Here is a 9,105-nt window from a genome sequence, read left to right as displayed (position 1 = left end):
TTTTAATACATGTAATTTTAATTTGGATTCATATATTATAATAATCAAATATTTATCATATTTTAAATATTTTTTATGTTTTTTAATATACATATATCACATATATCACGTATCACATATTATTATTTTCAAAATAAATATGTTGTCATATCTGATGCACGTATCGTATTCGTGCATCATAAATTATAACTGAAAAATTATATTTTGTATTGATTTGAGTATGAAATAATTTATTGTAAGTGAATTTTCCCTTGAATTTTATAAAAATGGCTTTTATAGTATACAAATCTAACTCCAATATACTTTTGAAAACACAATTGTAATTAAATATAATTATAATATATTTATGACAAGTAGTTGGTTATAAGCAAATAATTATATTTTGTATCAATTTGAGTATGAGATAATTTCTTGTAAGTGAATTTTCTCTCGAATTTTGTAAAAATTTGGCTTGTGTGCATCTTCTAACTCAATATACTTATGAAAATACATTTGTAATTAAATATAATTTATAATATATTTATGATAAGCAATTGTTTGTATCTGAATAATTATATTTTATATCAAATTGAGTGATTTGAGTATGAGATAATTTCATATAACCGAATTTTTTCCTTGAATTTTGTAAAAGATCTGAGAATTAACTTTCAGAGGATTTTGTATAAACTTTTACGAACTTTATTTTTACCACCTCAGTATTTTGTCTTTGTAAAAGAAATTGATGATTACCTCTCAAAGGATTGAGGCTTTGTTTCTTATCAATCTTATTTTTTTCATGGTTGAAGAATAAGATTCACTAAGAAAATTTAAAGTGTACCATCTGATGTTGTCATATCATATCAACAAGTTTCTGGTTGAGCTTTCTTGGCTTGGTTTGAGGAAGAGGTTGACCTCATCAGACCTCATCATATAACGAGATTCACTCTGATACTAATAAGGCATGAATCAAATTTCTATAAAGAATTGATATTACTTCTAACTTGATATTTCACAATAATAAATTTTATTGACAGTTTTATCAACCAATTTTGACAACCGTTAGATATTCCACTTTTCCTCCTCTTATCATTCATCTTTCTCCTTCTGCTCCTCTTCCTCCTTTTCTTTCTCTTTTTATTTCTCCTCCTCCTTTGTGTGACCTACAAGATTGTTGTCCTCACCACTACATCATTTTCCTCTTTCTCCTCCCACGCTCCTCTCCTTCCTCCTCCTACTTTTTTTTCTTTTTTTCTTCATCTCTTCTTCTTCTCATTCATCTTTAATTAGTTTATAACAAATATTTCATCAAATTCAACCAGAAAATTGATATCTATTTTATCAGCGAAATTATCAACATATTTTAAAAATTTGAATTACCCACAAATTTAAAAAAAATATTGAATTATTTATTGACAGATTTTCAAAATTTCAATTACTAATGAATTTTCAAAACAACATCATTATCAAGAATTTATCGATAGATTTTCTACCACATGATCAATGTTCAAAGCCGAAACTTTCGCACCTATAAATATACTCACTCAATTATATATCATAATGGAATAAGATTTTAAACAAGAGATTAATAGTTTTGTTTTGGTTTAACTTCTTCGAGACCTTTTAATTATTTAACTTTTAATTTAACTTATGTTAATTCTTTAGCTTATATTCTATTAAAAATTATTACAAAGAGGGTTTACAATATCTTTATCGTACTTAACAAGGATATTACGAATTTGGATTTAGTTTGATTTTTTTTATGTTGTCTTAAAAATACATTGATAAATATTAATTTTGATAATTCAAAATATATTAAATCAATATCAATATATTTTTGTATCAGGAAATAACAATGCTAAAAAGGCTAACAAAGAATTTCGATTCAGACATATATTGCTCGAAAATATTATAGTATCACATCCTCAATTATGTTGAATGGCATAATTGTATACATATGATAAGATTAGTGTATGATAACTAATTTTAGTATTTTTTTTTATGTATCAAAATTAGTAAAAAAAAATACTTTAAAAATTTAAAAGCCCATTAAATTATATCAATTGGTGTAAACATATTCAGCTTGATGATCAATTTAATACTTTTGAACAACGAGTTCCAAATATTCTTCCAATTTTTGTTTTACGAAATTTTGTCGATTAAATAGTAAATTGTTATTAATTTCTTTTATAGTTTTTATTATATTAAATATGCTTACTGTCATTTATTTATAAAATATAAGAAAAGGTTTGAGGGTTGAACACTTTAATATTCATTAACTAATTCTGATTATTGATGTTTTTTTCATAAAATCATGGACAATATCACGGGAATCACGGACATAAAAGTGCAATATGGCACATAGCAATAGCCTTGAGTCTCTTCTAATATATAATACAACAAAAATAGTAATTTATACAATAATTCTTGTTATATATCATTTGCCTTTAGAATTCTAGTGCTTATACATAGTTAGTTACCTTAGTTTTTCTAACGTGATGACGTGAAAGTATGTTTAAATAATATAAATATTTTATACTGTTAACGAATTAAATTTTGTTAATTAATGTTTAATTATATGAATGCAATGACAAAAATAGGCCTGATGTGAAATTTTTTGTTTGTTTCATTTATAACTGTCAGTTTTTATATATTCTGGGTCTCAAATTCTCTATTATAGTTATTACTATTACTATTATTATCAAGAAATAATGAACATGTTAAACTCAGCATTTATTACATAAACTAATAATTGAAACAATTATTAATTAAATGGAAAAAAAGAACTTCAGCTTTCTAATCTCCGTACAGAAAAATAATACAAGGTTGCACTCCATCTTTGATTGTTTCAATTGAATGTTCTTCAACCTAACTCATACCCATATGGCATTAAAAACGAAGAGAATATTTAGATCATGATCAACCTGTGCTTGATAACAACTCACAAGAATACAGGATTAAAAATAAGCCAATTGATGACAGGAACATGCTCATAAGAAGCCAGAAAGTCAGACATAAAACAAAATTTGAGGCAGTAATGATGAAACTTCTGGTTTGAGCCACTATGCTTTCCATCCATTCTCAGAATGTTAAACATAAAACAAAACAGCCATACATAGGAATTCGATTTTCAACAAGGTTTTCACTTTGAAGTTCAGAAGTTTTACAAACACTTCCTCTTATAATCCTCAACGAATGTCTTTTAGTGTCAAAAGAGGCCACAAAGTGAAGTAACTTTAAGAGAATTATTGTTCTTCTCAATCACTATGATTTTTTAACCTAATAATGAGATTTAATGACTATTAACAAAAAAAAAAATGAAAGGAGTGAAGTCGGCACCAAATCTTGGGTGTGTAGGAGTCATTTTCATTATACAATAATTTAAACGCTAAGCCCGAAATTCAGAAGATGGTTGACTCGTAAATTCCATTAAGGCTGCGGACAAAGAAAGTGCAAATGGCAAAGTTGCAGTCTTGGCATATTATGGGCAATTAGCATGAAAAACAGTGTGGTAGATGATAGTATCTCCAAGAAAAACCATAAAATATGGAGTAAAGTAAAACATTATTAAGGTAGTAGGCCATTCAAACACAACCTTTTCTCCAACACATATCTCCATCCATGACTCTGCTATGCTCCCCAACAACGTTATCTCCTCGTTACAACCACAACTTTAGATATCCTCTGTTTATGTTATCTAACAAAAATGGAACCATCATTTTCATCAAAACTCTACAGAATGTTCATTAGACACGACAATGTACATTGCCTACCACTCACGCGTAAACTCAGAAAAAGTCACCTCGCCCTGTTCTTACAACAAACAAAGTCGTCCCACTAGATTCAGTAGTAAATTTTGGCCTCAAAATTATGCCTAATTAAATATTCATAGTTGCGAAATGGTAGGTTTGTGTGTCTGAATGGAATTTCCTCAATTGGAGAAAACAAAATTTTGTTACGTTTAATCATCCACGCATTTTCTCTTAACCTTTTTCTCATTATATGATAGGTAAGGTCGCCCATTAGGGTTTGTCTAATCATGAAAGAGTTTTATTTAGATGATGCTTTCGTTATTGTCATCATAATCACAGATAATCATAACTTGACGCGTACGGGTCATTCTTAACTATGGTCTTTTATTATGAATATCATTGTTATTAAATATTATGCGGGTTTTCAATTTTTAATAGAGGTATACAAAAATTGCACAGTTTAAAAAAAAAAATACTAGTAATATATGATCTTGTGTGAACATAGTAAAATAAAATAAATGAATGAAATAATTCTTTTTATAATCTTTTATATTAATTTATTTATTGAATTTTGCATGCATATAAGTATTTTATGTGTACAAGTATTTATAAATTCGTTTCATAAGATATCATTAGCATGAAATTAGTTTTCCTTTATTGTCTAGAACAACATCTTCATTCAAGACTAAGACGAAGTGCTGGAGATCACATCTCTTGGGTAAAAAAATTACACTAATTTTATTTATATAAGTTTTTATGTATACAAGTATTTATATATTTACCTCATAAGATACCCTTAGCATGTGATTAGTTATTCTTTTCTTTTGTTTTTCATTGTTGTGAACAAGTTTTAGACTTGTTCCAAATTCATTTAAGACGAAGTGTAGGAGATCATATTATTAAGAAATGGATTTTAAACTTAACTCAATTCCATAAAATCAGTTTGTAAGGTGGGGTTTGTACTTATTTATATTGTGAATTGACCTTATTCTCTAGTCGATGTGAAACTTCCAACACTCTCTTCACACCGAGATATATACATCTCATGCGTGGGACTAGACATTAATTGGTGGTCCGATAATGGGTAAAATAATAGACCTAACAAATATCAAATTTCATTAGGATAGACTCTAATCCATAATTTGATCATATTAAAGAGTTAAATTTAAACTTGCTCAACCCTACAAAACTAACATGTAAGGTGAGATTTGTACCCACCTTGTGAATTAGTTTTATCTTTAGTCGATGTGAGACGTCTAACATACCTTCTCGATACAAAATTTTACTAATTTTGTTTGTACAATGTTTCATGTATATAAATATTTATAAATTTGTCTCATAAGATACCATTAGCGTGTGATTAGTTATTCTTTTTTTTCTTTTCCATTATAAGAACAAGTTTTTAGTTCTCGCTTTATTTAAGACGGAGTCTTAGAGATCATACCTCCACGGTAAAAAATTACACTAATTTTATTTATAGAATTTTTCATGTATACAAAGTATTTATAAATTCATCTCATCAGATATCATTACCATGTGATTAGTTATTCTTTTCTTTCTTTTTCATTTTTTCATTGTGGAGAACAACATGTTCCAACTTCATTCAAGACCAACGGTTGGAGATCATAACTCCTCGGTAAAAAATTACACTAATTTAAAATATATAAATGAAAGAAATCTCATTTTATTAAATCTGTTTATATATGATTGGGATTCATCGAGAAAACAAACTATACTAATGAAATTTGGGTCCAATCAAATAAGGAATTGTCTTTTAACTTTAAATTTTAAGACAATAAATTTATGAGTTTTCTTTTTATAAGATAAAATGTTCAATTTTTCTCATTTCTTTCGATGTGAAACTTAAACTCATACTTGGATTTATAATAATATAAACTCAGTCAAACATAAATTTCAACGTCAAATATGAAAATAAACAAAAATCACATTTTTTCAAGTTGAGTGGTGATCATATTTGACAATTGCTTCCTGCTGAAAATGTGGATCTAGGAAGCCGATGTCGTAAAAATCAGCAGCACCTGCAATACAAATATACTAAATTTCTTATTATAGTCGTAAATATTGAATATGACATCGTAATATTGACTTTCAGAGTTGATTATGATCGTGATATTCATTCTTTTTCCATCATCATTATCGTTTCCAAGCTACAGATGGAACTTTAGCATTAATCAATAATATCTACCTATCTAGTTCAAAGACATAGCACATAGTAAAAACCGTTAATTGATATGTACCACTGCACTGTATATAACCCTATTGATCAAAATTGTTCAAATATCTTTCTGCTCTTCAAAAATGTCTCAAAATGTCAATAATACTAAGAACCATTACTTCCCAAAGATTTAAATAAATAAATAAATAAGATTACATTTAACTCTTTCTCTCGTCCTTTTCTAGCTCCACCTAATTTTTTCATAAAGTAAGTTCTTCAAGCAGTAGAAGACATGAATATATGAGCTGTGGAATCGGAGCAAATCTGAATTAAGAATAAGTGGTTGATCAAGAACCATATAATAAAAAGCATAGATTGTGCTCATTAGTTTGGCACTGATTTTCTCTTGACAAAAACAAATTACTGCTGTCGTTATAAAATATTAAAAAATGTTTTCACATTATCTCGTCATGGTAACCTTCAAGATCAATGAAACAGTAGTCTTAGGCTTCAAATTATGTAACTGCTCACAGAATGTTTTAAGAAGGTATGTTAATTTAAATTGTTTGTTGATCAATTTTTTTTGTACAATACTTTTTACTATTTTTAATTACCAGTATGACCATGCAATCTTTAAGGTTGTGTGAATTGAAATTAAAAAATTTGGAAGGGGATGAATAGAAAACAAAAAGATTTTGTGGATGAGGATAAATTTCAAAACATTTTAATGTATAACGAGTGTTATAATATCTAGTATTTTATTTATTAAAGAAACAAATATATATATATATAAGAAAAAATAATTACAAATTAAATTACATAAAAAATATTATATTTCTCCCTACCAATACTGGCGTAAATATTGTTTAAATATTTATAAATTATTTAAATTTTTAAAATAATAAGTAAAAAGGTAAAATTGAAAAAATAAAAATGCGTATATAATTATAGATATATAGTTATTGATATAGTAGTAGATAAAATAAATTTTAGTTATTGAAATAAAAAATGTTATAAGTAACATTGTGTAAATAATTTTTTATTATGAGTATTTATTTAAATTTGAAAAAGTAATTACTAAAATGTTAAAAGAATAAATAATTTTTTTATAATAAGTAATTATTTGAATTTAGAAAAACACTCTGCAATGATAAAACTGGGAAAATAGATTTTTCTTAATGAATATTACTTAAATTTAAAATGTAACATTAAGAAGATAAAATTAAAAAAAAAATAAAAGGACACAAAAGTGATATATCTTTATATATATATATATATATATATATATATATATATATATATATTTGATAGTGAAATACTGAGAGTACTTAATTATGAAATTTTGATTAATAATTTTATATTTTGTAAATAAATAAAATAAAAATTGAAAAGTTATTGAATGAAAGATCAATCCTCATTAAAATGTCTAAATGCGAACACGATTTTTTGTATGATTAAATGATATTTTCTAAAGAACTTCAAGATCTGAGATTGGTAAAATAGAATCATTAAAATTAGTTCTGAAGTTCTATTTTGATAACAGACAAGAAACTGTAACGCGTATGCACAAGTTTTCAAACTTTCTTCAAAAGTAAATTAATTGTATGTGTTGTCGGGCGTATTAATTTTTTATTTCAAATGGTTCAATGGAAAATATCCTAATTAATAAAGTTTTGTCAGTTTGTTGATTATATTACTATATTATTATATTTATCTATATATAAACAATAATTTGCGTGTAGGGTAATTAATTGATGGAAGCAAGAAACCAGTCTCATAATCACACCCGTATCATGCAAGGTTTCACTGGACCAATAGTGATGTTAAAATAATTATTTCATATTTATTTTATTTTTAAAATTTTATATATTATAATGAATAGATAATATTGATTATTACAGTTTAAAAACTGAATAATAAAAGTAATGTTTGTATTCTAGAAGTAACTTTGATCTATACTGCTAATGGCTTATGGAGGAATCTCCAATCCTCCATAACCTTATCTAAAATGAAGATTAAATGTCCATTTCAGTTTCCATTAATGTGTTAGTCGCAGTATGGGATAACAAAGATTATTGTTGTAAATTTACCTTATTGTTGTAAATTACCAAAAAGCCCTTTAAGTATTTATTTGTTTTTAAGTTTTGATAAAAACTAATTATGGGCTATTAAAGGTGATTGAATTGTGTATTCGTAATTTTTAATTAGAGGGCACATAAAGGTTTGAAAAAGTGATCATGAGTGATTACCATTTGCCAAAAGGACACGAAAATTGGATCACAATATATCTTAAACCACTTCTTTAAAGTGTTATAGTTTTTCTTACTAACCTCACCTGAGCCCAAGACTAAAAAGAAAAAGAACAGAGGTATTTAGCCAGTCCAACCAAAGAGCGCGAAAATTTAAAAAGGAAAAAAAAAACAAACTCAATCAGTTGCCAGATCGATTGGATCAATCAAAGATGGTTTGGGTTTTAAGAATCGTATTTGGGGATATCTTTTTCACACCCCAACGCTTTCTTCTTGTACCCCATGTTTACAAAATTCTCCTACTGTAATTATTGTTTCAAATTGTACAACCTATAAATATTTTGAATAGTATAATTCATAATTTAAATTTATATTCTAGATTATACAATCCATAATATAAATTTTAAAAATAATCTAAAAAACAAATTATATTTTAAATTATATAATACATAATACAACAATCCAAATTATATTTTAAATTATACAATTTACAATATAAATTTACATTTCAAATTATAAATATATAATTTAAATTTAAAATACAAATTATATTCTGAATTATATAATTTGTAATGCAAATTTATATTACAAGTTATATAATCCGTAATATAAATATGTAATAACGCATTTTCCCCTCGCCAATGGGTTTATTTGATCAAGTGTTCACACCTTCCAGAGGAGGGTCATTGAAACTTATATTCACAAACTATACCAAGTATTTCAATTTTACTGCTAGTTTCATATTTTTAAATTTTTCTGACTTTGTTACATTTGGGCTTGGGGGTGGTGATGAAAGGTGAGTATCACATGCTTTTCTAACTTCTAGTATTTTCTATCAGTGGTATCTTGTCAAAGGGAGTGTTAGGATGCAGTGACATAGATCTGGTTTTATTGCTACCTGGGAATTCTACGATGTACACTGAAAGGAAGAATGGAGTTGAAGACCAAACTT

Source organism: Vigna unguiculata, chromosome 3 (genome assembly GCF_004118075.2).
Source record: "Vigna unguiculata cultivar IT97K-499-35 chromosome 3, ASM411807v1, whole genome shotgun sequence".
Taxonomy (NCBI): Eukaryota; Viridiplantae; Streptophyta; class Magnoliopsida; order Fabales; family Fabaceae; genus Vigna; species Vigna unguiculata.
Note: the sequence above shows the minus strand (reverse complement) of the source record.